Source organism: Spodoptera frugiperda, chromosome 6 (assembly GCF_023101765.2).
Source record: "Spodoptera frugiperda isolate SF20-4 chromosome 6, AGI-APGP_CSIRO_Sfru_2.0, whole genome shotgun sequence".
In the NCBI taxonomy this organism is placed as follows: Eukaryota; Metazoa; Arthropoda; class Insecta; order Lepidoptera; family Noctuidae; genus Spodoptera; species Spodoptera frugiperda.
Genome location: NC_064217.1, coordinates 10039646 through 10055903, shown reverse-complemented (window position 1 = coordinate 10055903; position 16258 = coordinate 10039646). Strand labels below are relative to the sequence as shown.

Here is a 16258-nt window from a genome sequence, read left to right as displayed (position 1 = left end):
TGAAACAGGGATATAGAAAAGCAGGGCCGGATTTACTGTGTACTAAGAGTAGATGTTGCTATGGGCCCCGTGTAAATGGAGGCCCAACAAAGTCATAATGTGTGATGGATGAAATGTGAAAGAGATTTTTTTAAAGAGAAAGAGAAGGAGAAGAGATAGTGAATATCATAATGTCACGCCTGTTATCCTTTACCTGTTGCATTTGGTTTTTATCTATTATTTTTTAATAATACTCTTTCTTCTCCAGTTGTTGTATTTTACAAATAAAACGGTGAGCCTAATGACACACACCAAGTTGCATTCGTGATTGTTGAGAAAATCTCAATAATACTTTACGCAATGAGGACAGACCCGATATCCACTGCTCGGGTATCAGGAATAACAATTGATTTCATGTAAGAATCAATAGATCGAATACACAAAAGAATATCCTATGGGCCCCATGTATGTTAAATCCGGCCCTGGCAACCAGGGTGCATACTTATGTGTTTACGACTCTAAGGGGGGCTGTATCTCTTGTTTATGGGGGAGACAGGTATAAACTTGATGTTGTACTAAATAAGATTGGTTTATGAGGTTTAATGTCGTGGAAACAGCATGGTAATGCGGTATGTTATGTGTTCAGGAATTCTAATTGCCAGGCGAAATGGAGGTGTACTGAATTTTATGCGATAGTTAGGTGTGCCACGATCGTAACGTTTGGGGGTTTTTTATTGTTCATCATTATCAACGGTCCCTCTTGCTATTGCAGTTTGAGAGACTCAGGTTTCCCAGTGAGCACTTTTGCCTAGTCTGTATCAAATGTGTGATATTTTTTTAAAACGTTGATAAGTCTGCGTTTTGCCACCAACCCGCTTACTGCCAGGACGGTGAAGCGAAGATGTGGCCGAAGATGGAATACACAGACTTAGAAAGTATCTAATGCCCCAAGAATTGCAAGCGTTCATAGGCCTCGGTAACCACTTACCATCAGATGGGCCGTGGGTATTCTTGCCAGCGTCGTGGTGTAAAAAAAATATTGATAGCAATTTCATACAGTATTTTAGATTATTAGGTTCCAATTAAGTGAAAAATGGAATAAACTCTTTAATATTTTCTTCATTAAAATTAATGATTTCTAGAGGTTTAATCTAGAATCTACGTAGACTATATTCTATTAATTTTGATAAGAATAATAATCAAAAAATAATTATTTTATTAATGCTTGCTTGAAATATTACTTTCGGCAATCCGTTTGATCCAAATAAATAACAAAATATCACAAGTTGTTATATTTGATAAGTTGTTAGTCAGTAATCCATGAGATTTACCTTTATCTTAATTTATAACTATAAGTATCACATATAGTTATATTATCTATCATATTATTATTTATCAATATGATATATAAATTCAGACATAAATACAGCTGGCTCGTTGGTCTAGGGGTATGATTTTCGCTTAGGGTGCGAGAGGTCCCGGGTTCAAATCCCGGACGAGCCCAAAACTTTTTTGTTTCGTAAAATTTTCCAGTAAAATTATCCCTATTTATTATTATAATTCGGTAGTAATTTGACATAGACTACTAGGACTACTATAATTGTTTATAGCTCCGTTGTTAATATTCGAAGCGTGATATTTTAATGACGTAAATAATTTGATTGGTCTGTTATATAGAATAATGAGAAAAATAATAAAAGGCTCAAGTGTTGCTCGCTCATTAACAGCCACTTCGGCTCTTTATGTGTTTATTTTCAGAGTTTACGCGTTACAGCTGAAATAATAATAGCTCTATTATTATATTGTCTAACGTTAAATCTGAATTGTTGAAAGGGGATCAGCAGGGTTGTGTGGTTATTAATTGATAACAATAGTGTTGAGATCAGATTATACTCTTAGTTTAACCAAATATTGCTGCACACTACACAGTTAACATGTTTTTTTTTTTTTTTTTTTTTTTTTGGGGGGGAAAATCATCCAATGACTTTTCTCGCCTTGGGCGAGGCGAGAGGGAGTGTCAGACTCTTACTGACTAAAAACCACCCCGTTCCTTCTCCTGCCTTTCGAGCCGGAGCTCCGGTGTAAACCCGCTAGGTTGTCCGCAGCTCCGGATTAGGCATCAGCCCTACTGGGCCCCATCTGTGGTGGTCTGATGGCTCTTTGAGGCGCGCGCGGAACGCGACGCGCCGCACGCACGGGTCTGGTTCTGGTCGGGCGGCGAGCTACCCTTGCTCGCCGTCCGCAGGCCCGCACTTACGGTGGCCGGAGATCGTCGCGCGATCCCCGACGCCCGGAGTGTCTCTCGCGACGGCTGGGGCGTGAGGAGGTTCGTTCTCTCACGCGCCCCGCCTCCTCCTTAGCTAGCATGACTGCTTCGCAGAAGGAGGAGACGGCATCCCAGTCCCCCTCGCTCCGCACCATGGCTTGTACCAATGCCGGACGCGAGAGGTCGCCGTCGCCGACTACATCCCTGAGGACACGGCGGTGCTCAGCCCATGCAGGGCACAGCGCCACCGTATGTTCCACTGTGTCCTCAGGACGGTCCTCGCAGTGATGACACCCGGGCGTTTCCTCCCGCCCAATCAGAAACAGGAACCTACCGAAACTTCCATGCCCGGTAAGCACCTGCGTCAGGCGGTAGGTGAGGACGCCATGGCGCCTCTCTAGCCACTCCTCAAAGAGAGGACTTATCGCTGCAATGACAGCAAGCCCAGCCCTCGGTTGCGACAGTCGTTGCTGCCATTCCGCCATGAGATCGCGCCGGAGCTCGTCCCACAGTTAACATGGTGGCGGGGCAACTGGCTATAGTGCAACGGGTAGCCGATTTGATTCCCACTCCGAGCAAATTCTTTGTGTGATCCACAAAATGTTGTTTCAGGTCTGGGTCTGTTCGTAAACGCAACCACGACACAGGAAAAATTCCTAAAGTGAGGCAACGTTTTTAAAAAGCAAAAGAATATACTAAGCGGTAAATTTTATTATATAAGCCACAATTATGTATGAAATGTGCAGAAGAAAAATAAAGTCTCCAAGGCCACACTCACCTAAGGTAATCTTATTACATTCTTACACAAAACGCGGTTACAAAACCTCAAACAAAATTACTTTCATTACAAAAAATTAAACTCCCAGTACTTACTTTACCCGCAACTAAGAAAAATTTTACCGGCATCCCTGTAATTGGAGCTAATTTACATACAAGAATTCAAAAGCAAATATAATGCAAATTATTTGCGGTGACAATATTATACTTACACTATCAACAGCCCTAGTATCCTTAAAGAGTTCGTCACTGGACTACAGACATCTACAAAAGAGGGATTGGTGCTGATACACACTTGGCAAGCGAGTTGGAGATCGCAGTCTTAAAAGGATCAGGTTACAAAATATTGGATAGATCGGTAAACAAGACCTGATGGTAACCAATCGGCGCTGCCTATAGACACCTGAAAAACCAGAGCCGTTGCAAGTGCGTTGCAATGCCTTGAAGGTTTAGAAATTTTAGGATTGTTGGAGATTTGGGGATTGAGGAAATTGGGGAGGGGGTAATTGGGCCTCCGATAACGACGAAACATAACACTAGCGTTGTTTCACGTCAGTTTTCTGTGTGGCTGTGGTATTACTCCGATGTCGAAGCATGGCTCTCCCACAATTAGTTGACATGGTAGTTTCTTAGTTGACTCGTACGACACCCACGCGAAGAGTAGTGGTGGTAACAAAATTTATTCTACGCCTGCCGACACCAGCAATACACCTAGCGTGTTATTATACGGTGTAAGGTATACGGTACCCCCACTACTCGTGCCTACAAGCTTAAGGCTCCGTAAACGCAAACAAAATAAAATTAAACGTCGAGTTTTTATTTGATAAGATGCGATGCGGTAAGTAACTGGCTACTGGGAACTGGAAACTGGGCGGAAGAAATTTGATAAAGAACAAATAGAAGTTAAGCGGTGATCTATTTTTTAATAGTGGTATTGTGCATTCTTTATACAATGTACACCCACTTTTCACCATTTGTGTTATAAGTCCCGTGTAATAGAGGGTGAGCCTTTTTTTTTTTGATGACGGGGGAAACCTTCAAATGGCGCCTAGCTTTTTGGGGAGAAAGACTAGGGAGTGTGGGATTTTTACCTCACTAAAACCACCCCGGTGGCCACCCTCAACACCTGTATGGGGCACCGGGTCCTCTTAATAGACCTGCTCCGGAGCCCCATGGTGCAACGCCTGTTACGGCACATCCCTAGGGAGACGTGTGTCTCCCATTAGCCTCGCTGTGCAAGTTACACGGCAGCACGTGACCACTGTGCTACCGTCTTCCCTGAGGTCGCTGGATGGGCACCTAGAGTCCCCACTCTACGCACCCGCGGCCCCAAAGGTCCGCCTGCAGTTGACGCAGGCGGGATTAGGCGTCAAGGCGGTTGCCTCCTCGACGCCTTCTATGAGCAGGATCGGCCCTCTCACGATCCCGCTCAGCAGCCTCCTTTTGGGACATTACAGTCTCACAAAAAGAGGCCACCTCCTTCCAGTTTTCTGTATCTGCCAGCATAGCCTCTACTACTGCTGGCAGAGATAGGTCTCGCCCGATCTTGGTAACCAGGACCCGCCGCTCCGAGACCCACGCTGGGCACTCTTCGAGCGTGTGCTGTGCAGAATCTAGGTTACCTCCGCAGTGGTGGCAATTTGCCGTGGTCTCTCCCAATCTTGTTCAGGTACTCACCGAAGCAGCCAATAGAAGGTGAGCCTATTGTCTAATACTGGGCACAATTCCGGACTCCGTGCTACTACTGAGAAATTTTCGAAAAACTGAAAAAAGTCCAGTAATCCTTTGCCCGACCCGGGAATCGAACCCGAGACCTCTTGTCCGGTAGTCGCACTTGCGAGCACTCGACTAACAAGGCAGTATAATACAACGAAATAATAGGTAAAACTACGATTTAATTCACCCTTTCGTTATAAACAGAATATCATATTTATTACGTCAATTTATATAATTAGCAGCTTAATTATCGAAATATCAGTTTCATAACACGATATAACAGTATTACGAAACCAACTTTATTGTTTTTAATATTATAACGTTAAAAAGTAAACCGAGGATGCCATAAAAGTTATATTAATATTATAAAAGCGTTTGCATGTTTCAACTTTAATTGCACAAAGTCTAACTTAAATAACGACGATTTATGTTTATTTGTTTTATAAATAAATTTTATTGTTAATATGAATAATATTGTTATGTAACTTGATATAATGTAGTCATGGTTTTCTATATAATTACATTTTGAGAGTAACTGCCTGCCTAAGTATGGGAGAGCCATGCTTCGGCACGAACGGGCCGGCTCGACCGGAGTGATACCACGGCCTCACAGAAAACCGTCGTAAAACAACGCTTGTTTGTGTTTAATCGTGCGATTCCCCAACAATCCTTTAATTCCTAACCCCCAAAAGGTAACCCCAGTACTGCACTTGTAATTGTAACGCCTCTGGTGTTTTGGGTGACCATGGACGGCGGCGATTACTTACTTCCTTGTTGGTTCGAGTGGTTTTAAGCACGTCTGTAAAACAATAGGGTGTGGAGATCCTTGTATTATAGAGGATTGTTTTTTGTAAATTCCCGTTAATATCTTGTCTAATATTTAAATTAATAGCTACTGTACGGCTTCGCCTGTATACTATAAGTATAATATTAGTTATATAAATGCATGTGCATCTCTGTAAATCACTTTGAAGATTCAAACCAGACGTTAATTTATCATAGCCCAAATCCACACCAACTTAAACTGATAATCGAATGTCGACATATCGATAAATATTAACACATCTCCATGTCGTGCCTATCATCAGCATAATTCGGTATTTTCCCTAGAGCTGGCAGTCACATCCGCTGTGTGGATTAGTGCCGGTTCAATTAGCGCGGTTAATTATTGACTATACGAGTATGTGGAGGCTGCATTTCCGGCCCTTATTAGATCAGTCCAATACTTCCCGGGGTGCATTATGTAGTGTATGTGTCATACTTGTTCTAAGTTTAAAATAAAGATCTTTTTCTGAAGATGAAGTTGACTTACCAGTTAAGATCTGTCGATCTTAACTAAAAATCACGGTTTAATCACGTACATTAACGGAGAAAAGCTCTACTAATTTTGAGTCACAGAGGGACTCTTCATTATGAGCAGCGTGCGCAGACGCGTAGCATACTCTGATTATTTACGCGAGTAAAAAGTGATTTTTAGGACGGATCTGTTGCATCTTTAGAATAACCGCTTCATATACAATACACACTGGATATTTGTGCACAAAAATGTTCATTTATTTTTGATACGTTTTTAATAATAAAGTAACAATCATGTATGCATTATGTTTTTGTCGATTACACTATTTTTAGTTTTGACACCTACTTAAAAATTAAATTTTATTTTTTATAATTATATTTTTTTTACTATTTTTCTTCACAAACCCTAAACCAATTGTAACCACAAACCCAGTAACCTACCACGTAACAGCCGGGAGTTTGTGTGAAAATTGAATTGTTTTGTTTAACACCCTCAGAAGGGGAGCACATCACATACGGAACCCGTTCCAGGGGCCATACATATATGTATTACGTATTTATTTGTGGAGCCATTTCAATTGCTGATCGAACCACCAGGAAAATGGAGGAGACTCGAGAGAAGTCGCTTGATATACGTGGTTTGATGAATTCTATTGATCTGTAACTGGTGCTATAGGCGTAAACAAACCAATATATACTTATATGTAAGAGTGAATAAAAATGTTCAATATTTCTTTAATACTGAATTATGTTATTTACTATAATTACGAAATTACTTTCATACAAATGTAATAGAAAAAAATGTTTTTTTTTAGTTTCTAAACAATCTATAGTAGGTAACAGGTTTGGTATTAAATAATAATAAATAACTTCTTTGCAAATACAATTTGTCGACTTGACAAATGATGTTTCAATAAAACCATTTATTGAACAATCAAAACACGAAAAGTAGGTACCTAAGTTACCTACAAAACGTTTAAAAAAATAGTTTAAGCAGAATAATTCGAGTGGCACCTCGGCTCGTGTTCCTCGAATCGCTTTATTTCTCCAACGGGCTGAAGCACCATTTTTCCAAAAGAGTGGCGTGATCATTTACTTTTTCCTTTTCTTTTCGTAAAAAATAAAGGCACAAACACTTCCTTTGGTTATGAGCCATAAAACGTTTAATCATTTTAATTTATTTTACGACCCCCGACGTGAACAGATTTTTTAATGCCAATTATGTGACCAGTTATATATTAGCCTTGATATTTATTGTTTTAGGAAATTTCGTTGGCTTTTTTGTTTACTTAATGAAGGTAATTGAGTCGTTGCTTGGTGTATTTTAATAAGTTGGTGGCCCTTATTGGGTGGGCGTGTATCGAGTTTGGGCCTTTTTAATCGGAAGAACACGAAATATACATTACATTTTCTTGCATTATAAATCCTAGTGCCTGGAACAAAGGATACATTTTGTTCTTTTTGCTGACAAAGATTACAATTTACAAAGCCAAACTATTATCATTTGAAGACAATTGTCATCACCATACCCAGTTAAGTCAGCCTAGTAATCCTCCCTAATAACATCCTCCGTGAAGATTACATGCCTCACATTTACGTCATAATCCTCTATATTACCACAAACTCTCTTAAAAATATCTCGTTTTTTTATACTTGGCGTCTTTTTATGAGCAACAGTATACGGTGACATTCCCTTTTTATGGCTCCAAAATAGGTCATTATGTCACTACTAAGGAGGTTATAGAGGGTCCACATTGAGAGGGAAACACTCTTTATTGGCAAAAGACATGGAACAATCCTGATACGATTTTATTGACAAAATTGGTTTCTCTCTTAGATAAGGTTCATTTTCTGCGAACCGAATCCCGTTTTCATATTTTTCCGTCTTATCCCGCTTTTTTGTCGACTTATTTGTAGAGGGATAAGATTATTGTCAGGTACACCTATATCTAAATGACCAACAACTAGTTCAAGACTTTACCTTAATGTTGCGATTGTCAAGGTGCCGTCGCTCTGAAGGTGAATGCTTACCATCAGGTGATCCGTCAGCTCCTTTGCTAATCTGTACCTTAGAAAAACTAACCTCACAAATTATTTTACCTTTTCACATTTCCCAAACTCATAGAGCATACTCCCACATCGAAAGAGGGTGAACAACAACAATATTTTCTATTCCTTCCTCCCGGAATGAATCAATTTAATCCATAAAACGAAAAGCATAACAGGCAAACAAAGGGTGAGCTTCGTAAATTCAATTTGAACGCCAATAATCGTATTAATCTGATTCCGGCCATGTTTGATTTCCTACTGGAGCTCAGACATGCTACTCCTGACAATGATTTTATATATAATGCTTCTGACTTCTTGTTTATTTGTACAGTCTATAATGAAGTTGAATAAATAAATCTTGAGCTAGTTTAACTTTATTATTTGGTATAATTACTTCCCTTCCTAATCCCCATTCCCCAACAACCCTTAAATTCCTAACCCCCAAAAGGCCGGCAACGCACTTGTAACGCCTCTGGTATTTCGGGTGTCTATTGGCGGCGGCGATTGCTTATCATCAGGTGATTCGTCTTTGTTTGAAAAAAATAATATTTTGGGTGAAAACACGTTTTAATTTACAATCATTATGATAGTCATGTTCTACACCAAAATTTATGTTTGGAGTATATTATAAGAAAGCTTCTCTCATGATCAAGATCCTTTTTACAAAATTCTTTCAACGTAAATAAGAAACAAAACAATCGATCAAAGGCTTACTTAATAAATGGAGTATCGTTCGAATCGGCAGTCATTAACGGGAGTGCCGACAATGTTTCCAATTTACTAGATTGCTAAAATTTAAACTCGCGGTCTGTTGAAAATAAATCGGAATTGTTTAGCCAACTTTTGGCAAGATTTCGTGTAATTTTGGCCAGTTGGACGAAGATTGGAAGCTGTACAGGGCAGAATGTGATTTAGACCGTTTCCGAAATATCATTTTGGTAAATTTCTCTCTTGTTATCCAATTTTGTTTTCCTCAATCTCGGTTGGGATTTGAAAATCTGTGTGTGCTATGTGATGCGGAGATTTTTAGCTTCTTCGGCATTTTTCTATGATTTTCAATATGTCGGAAATTCGTTGAATTTACTATTCAACGAATTTCCGACATAGTATGAGATTGTTTTAGAATTGGTTGGTGGAAAATAAGTAAACAGTCTACTTTATATTGCAAAACAGCCATATCACTATTTATATCAAACATTTTGCTGAAAAAGAAAATAAGAATAAGGAAAATTTTCACCAAGTTGCTGCAGACTTCGTGGACAGTTGACATCTGTAGAACGCCTTCTCCACCATTTCTAAAAGCTGAATTAATGCCAAAACATCGCAGAACACTGATTTATTTTGTCTGACGAGAAGAAAACTTTGAATGTCCATTTAAATCTTGTACATTTCGATTTCAGAATTTGTATTTCTTAGAATATAGCATAAAAAATGAAATAGTTTATTATATGAGTTTTGAATTCTGATATTAAAACAAACACGTTGTAGAATTAACATATCACAACAAACATAAAATGAATAGAAACAACAAACATTCCATTATTTGTTTGTTTTTATTCGAAGCAAACAGCGAGTCGTGTATATCCCCCTCACACCTCCGTTCGGAGCGTCCCTGTCAATCCGTCATTTCCCCAAATCTTCCGTTTGCATGTAACCCTAGTAATTGGGTCACGCCTGTTAAGACTAATCGTCGAATTAAATCTAGTTTAATTGCATCTTACCGAAACGCCAACAAGACAGATTACGAACGTAAACTTGATGGTAAACGTTAAGATTTGAATTGGTAATTGGTTTCATTGTTTAAATTATTCATTTGTGACTACTGGGTTATGGTTTGATGGTGTTTGGATGAAGAGTTTAGTGTTAGATGTGCGTTGATCCGCCTAATTTGTGAACTGTCTGCTAAATTAATTCCAAGTTTCTGTGTGCTCGCTAATTCAATAAATGTTCTGTGACGTGACGCCGCCGTCGCGTCGTGTGAGCAGCTTAATCTGCTTAAGAATTGGGAGTTGATTTACTAATCACTTTGTGACGTATCTTAATTTTTTATAGATTTTGTCTATCTATTTTAAAACGGTGTGTATGACCAAAACATATATCATAATTCAGTACATGACAAGAAACATGTACTATTTATTTAAATAAAAATCAATATAAAAAGAACAATAGACGAACAGACGTTTAACATTAGAATCCAAAGGAAAAAATTGTCCGCCATCGTATTGCAATGTACACAGGTTTTTATCGAACATGCCTCAAGACTTAAATGGATATTACGGGAATCGATCTTGGATCCATTACCCACACCACGGCTGGGGAATGTAAATGTACGGGGAGTTGGTTGTGGCGGGAACGCGCCATCTTGGATTGACGGAGAAAATTTGTTAATGGAATTGTGGTTAGCTGTGTCTAGTACAATGTTTGTTATGTTCATCCTTGGATTCATTTAATTAGACGAACTTATACCTATACATAGATTTAGATTTTAATATTGTTAATTAAATTAGATGTTCCATTTGTGACGGATGCCTCATTCGTCGAGTGGTCGCAAATGCGACTACCGCACAAGAGGTCTTGGGTCCGATTCCCTGGTCGGGCAAAAGATTACTGGAATTTTTTTTCAGTATTTCTATTTCTCAGTAGTAGCACGGAATTAGTCTGGAATTATGCCCATGGCAATGGGTTCACCCCCTATTACATGGGAATTATAACACAATTGTGTAGTGGCATTACGTGCCGTAATGTGCACCTCTGCCTACTCATTCGGCGATAAAAGGCGTGTCGTTGACTTACCCCGATGAATGCATTATGTGTGTAAAATGAACCTCAAAAACATTACTAGAAACGTTTAATAAACAACAGCTGAAAATAGTAGACGTATCGAAAACGTTAACTATCACTAAACTCAACGTGTCCAGCCAAAATACTCGCCCGTATGTCCCGCAATACCTCTATGATCGCAATAAGAATTCGCCAACGGAACCCTCCAAAAAATCATCTCGAATCCATCGAGATAGAATAAAGAGGGATTTTATATTCGCTCTGAAAGCCCCTAAATACAAGTTCAGAATAAAAGTTATATCTTACATCTACATTTTATTTTCTTAAGATAAAATATGAGATGAGGTCGCTATTATCTACGCTGAGGTCTGTATTCGTGAAATCTGGAATACTAAGGAACCAAGCTTTACGACTATTCATCCCTAAAGGATATGGCAGAGACGTTCTTATGTTAAAAGTAGATTTCGATTTTTAATTTGGAAAAAATGTCGTTTCTTAATAGTTCTGATGGTCTTTGCAACTTAAAAAGATTTCAAGTGTCATTTTAGCAAGTAATTTGCTAGACTATTTAAATGAATTAATCTAAATGTGTATAATAGCGAATCTACAGATAAATAATTTAAGGATCAACGGGAAATTAGGGAAATACTTAAGTATACCCAACAATGCTCGTATTCCGTGCTCTGAAACTTTTGAAAATTCTAAAAATAGGCAGGTATCCATTTAGTTAGCCATAAAGTAATGATGATAAAACCTAATATAAAGTCGGCAAAAGATCGGTTATTGTCACATTTTAATAGTATTTACTAGATAATAACCACAGAGAGAATTTTACATGCGGGATCCGACCGCAAATATCAATACTGTGTACTCGTATTGTGGTGCGGCTTAAATCATTGTCAAAAATAAATTGCGTGCGTACCATGTGGTAGGTACAAATACAGTAATTATTATTTTGTTGTCACTCGGTTTTAGGAATGTCACACATTTTATCGTAGAATGAAAAACAACTGTGGATTACTGGGTCAAAATGAATCAATTTTTAAATTATCTATTAAGTAACAACTCCGTTTGGAAGAATCTTACTTTTTGGAACGAGCACCTACCTTCACTGACGGACAATTCAATTTGACATTTCAAAACTGCCTAATTTAGGATTAATTGAAGTAAATGCTTTGACTTTTGACTTTGCCTCTATTAAGGAATAGGATTTAGGGCTCTTCAATTAGGGCTCAATAAACCCTATTCGGAAATAGGGCTCTTATCATAATCACTGAAAGATGGATATTACATTGCTTAATATAATGATCACCTCTACTTAACCCTTCGACGATTAAAAAATATAACACTGTATCATCATCAGCATTTTCTCGTCCACTGCTGGACATAGACTTCTTCAATGACACACTACTGAGCTTGATCTTCTATACTATGACGCTATATGTCACGTTTTAATTTTGAAGTTAGCTCTAATTTCCTCACTCAGATACAAAACCAGGCATAGCTGTACAGGGTTACATTGTAAATTGTAGAAAACAAGGAAGGGTTAAAATAAAGTAAGATAGACCGCGCGATTCAAACGTATAGCGGCTATAGAAAAATACAAACGTACCGGCTCGGGGCTAAGCAGGATTTATGATGGCATGTGTCGAGAGCTGCACCGTGTTCAGGGGTGATACACGATAGATATACACAATCTACGTCATTTTATGACAGACGTCAGCCAATGTTTTGCTTTAGGCTATTGTACGAGTAGGTCTGCGAAATTGATTCGTCAATTTATATTTTTTTAACGAGTAGTGACGAAATTACTACTTAGTATAAAACAAAATCGTTTTCTCTGTCCCTATTTTGGTGCAATTTACGCGACGGATTTTGTTGCAGTTTTTTCTTATAAATAGAGTTATTTGGTTTATATGTATACTACATGCATAATATATCACTATTGCATCCATGCGAAGCTGGGGCGGGTCGCTAGTTTATTATTTATGTTTTCAAAAGATGTTTGAATGGGAAACTGAAGTAAAATAATGACAACTTATTATTGTAGTATTTACTCATTGACAACCTGTATATAAATATTAAGATTGTACAATTTGTAACACATGTCGATATAAGGATATAATGACACAATGATTAGAAAATCTCAAACTAAATATCATCCACGGCCTACTATATATCAACTACTATACTACATAGATCATTCTCATATAGTAAAAAATACCATTTCACAAAATATCTTAGCACAACCCTAGAGATCTGGTAAAGCGTGACTTATCTAGCCTAGAAGTGAGCGGCAAGCAAACAGGCTGTTGGCCTCTCATTCAGCCTCCAGCCTCCAGCCTATTGTGGCCGACACTTATTCTGCAGAAAATGCTCTTTACTTTAGCTTTGTAAACTAGCTAATACTTAACTGGAGAATGTGAAAATGTTTGAATTTCCATACTTAAGTTATATTTATATGTATACGTAAGTGAAAAATAAAGGTAAGCGTTCACAGGCCCGCATCGTACGCACCTCACGCAACGGATTTTAATTTGTCTAGTATAGAAACTGATACAACTGCGTCCACTGATCCGCATCGTACGCACCGCATCATCAGCAATGCCTATATGCGATGCGTACCGAAGACTTCATACGAAATGCGTATGATGCAAACGATGCGTACGATGCAGGCCTGTGGACGCTTACCTTAAGTAAACATTATTTTGTAAATACGCATGACGATATCAAAAACTCTATAGCCGCCCGTTAGATGGTAGATAGATACAAACAGTAGCAATAGATAAAAACTGAATTGTTTTGAAGACTGGTATAATAAGCCTGAAAATAGAACAAACTATGAAAGTGCTACACTTCACTGTTCTTTCTATCCAATGAGTGTTATGTCGACTGTCGTTATTAGGTTAAGCATCATCATTCCATTTGTAGATTCAAGTTAAGTCCACACTTAATAAAGAACTGTTTATTATAACAACATGAAAGTTATTGAAATTAGTTTGTTGTCCGCGTTTAAATAACTCCTACTACACATTACATTTTGCCATACAAGAATGACAAGCCTTTACAATTATTTCTATGTACAGAAACGAGAAAACTGGTCAAAAATATTGTTCTATTCAAATTGTGTTCTATTCTCACTTGGGGCTAATAAAATGATGTTGTCGAAGAGGCCAGTCCTTGATCCAGTTAGAGTTATGGGCCCAAAAACAAGTAAAGTTCAACAATAAAATTAATTCAGCGCACTCAAATCTGTGTGTTATGTTCACAAAACGAGTATTTGGCTTCGTTTACATAAAGATGTTATTGTTTCACGTTGGAAATTGCGTTCCATTCAAATTTTGTTGGGGAAACTCAAATGCAGATTATTTTCGAATTGAAATTTTGTAATCAGTCCGTAAGTGTTTTGTTATTGGGTAATTGGGTCTTTATGAGAGGATGCGATCTTTGAAATTTTTTGATCAACATGGTGGATTTCATTCAAAGCTACACTTTTGAACGAGCATCTAGCTTCACTGACGGACAGACTGACAGACTATTATTTATTTCTTTATTCATGACGTTTCAAAGGTACCTTATTTATGGTTTAACTGGAATAAATGATTTGACTTTGGACTAAAGCAGCACGCAGCATTTGATGTTTACAAAGTAAGTATAGGTATTTAAAGTGCGTTAAGTTACTTTATGCTAATAAATCCAACTACATTATTATGTAAAAAAACATACTTAGATTGTAAGTTAAAAAGTGTCAGTCAGTCCACTATGATACTACATTTTAATAGCTGTTTACTATACCTGTATACTAAACCAACTTAGATAACTAAGTCCATTAAATTGCAACGATAGCACCCACCAGTACCAACCTATGGAGAAAAACAGTGACTTTTTCTGGAATATTCCGGAAAATTTTAAAGGTGCAAAATTTTCCGGTTCGGTAATGGAGTTTTGGCTGTCAACTAACAATTTATGCGGTAGCTTAGTGTCTGCTTCTGGTGCAGGAAATGTGTGTCTATCTAAAGCTTTTCTGATGCGAGAAAATATTCTACTGCGACCATTTTTATTTTGGGTCACACTCATTTTTTGTCGTACAAATTTAAATGAGTTTTTTAATTAGTCTCTTTACTCCGTTATGCGAAGTGGTAGATCCGGATAGTACAGAGACAAAAGTGACAAAATATTTGTGTTTGGATTACTGTTCTACAGAACATAAAATAGAATATGGTGGGTGGCCAGCGTGCTTACTGCTCGCAGTCGGCGCGTCGCAAGCACGCTGGCAGCTAGCGGTAGCCACAAATCGATACCGCGTGTTTGTTATGTGTGTTTTAATCTTAATAGTGACATTAGTTTACGCTAGCCCATTATAACTTAACAGTGTTAAGTAATATCAAGTTGAAAGTACATAATGTTATGTATCTCTCAAATACATACTTTGAACACTCTCAACACAAACATTACAAAAAAGCATAACATTGATGTTTTAGCCATGTTTGAACATATTCCCCGCTTCGATGACTGTCTGAAGTAAATAATTGTGTGTTTTCGTTTGTTTTGCTCTTTTTACTGTTCTGTGTCTGTTTGTTGTTGATAGTGATGAAATGTTGACAGTGCTACAATCACTTCTGATCATAAAGTGTTTGAAGTGTTGGAGGGTTTGATGTTCCATTACTATTGTAGTATTTGTTCGTTTATTTGTACCGCGAGTTCATGTTGATTTTTAGCCAGACATTGATGAGAGGGAGAAAAAAGTATTTTGTACATAATGTACGTATTGTTTCATTTCATATAATAACTAAAATTGTATCTGACATAGGAACATGAATAGTACCTGTGAGACTTGTTGCTAGTGAAGACATTTGGTCCAATAAACTCCATTCCATTTGGTTCAATAATTTCTCAACGATCTTCAATTCTCAAGATCATTTCCAAGTAATACTGAATACCCGTGCGTTCGGGGCGTCGCATTCCGCACACGTCGTCTCAAACAGCCATCAGACCACCACACATGTGGCCCATTAGGGCTGATGCCTGATCCGGAGCTGCAGACTATCTAGCGGATGCGTGGTGGTGTTTAGTCAGTAAGAGTCTGACACTACCTCTCACCTCGCCCAGAACGAAGAAGTCATTGGATGATTATCCCCCGTTAAAAAAAAGTACTGAATCTCTAGATTCCTCTGTCTAAGCTTTTAGAGCAGCAAATCTAACACTAACCTAGTATTTTAACACACAAAAAACAAATAAACTCATAACTTAGTCTAGACATCTTTCACTAAGAATCTAATATCAAAACCGAGTAGGTCTGTCTGAAATGTCAATTATAAAAACAGGAGTCGAATTCACGACCTCGCGTGCCTGTACATACTACACCGATATTATAGCCAGCGCTGCCGAAACGGA

General features: G+C 38.2%; 1 protein-coding gene and 1 non-coding gene across 2 annotated transcripts in view; both read left to right on the top strand.

Moving 5' to 3' along the window:
- LOC118267661 (dopamine D2-like receptor) overlaps positions 1-16258 on the top strand; it is a 207278-nt gene that overhangs the window by 126268 nt on the left and 64752 nt on the right. The window lies entirely within an intron of this gene.
- Positions 1411-1482, top strand: Trnap-agg (transfer RNA proline (anticodon AGG)). The gene has a single exon. It is a non-coding gene; the product is annotated as a tRNA-Pro (tRNA).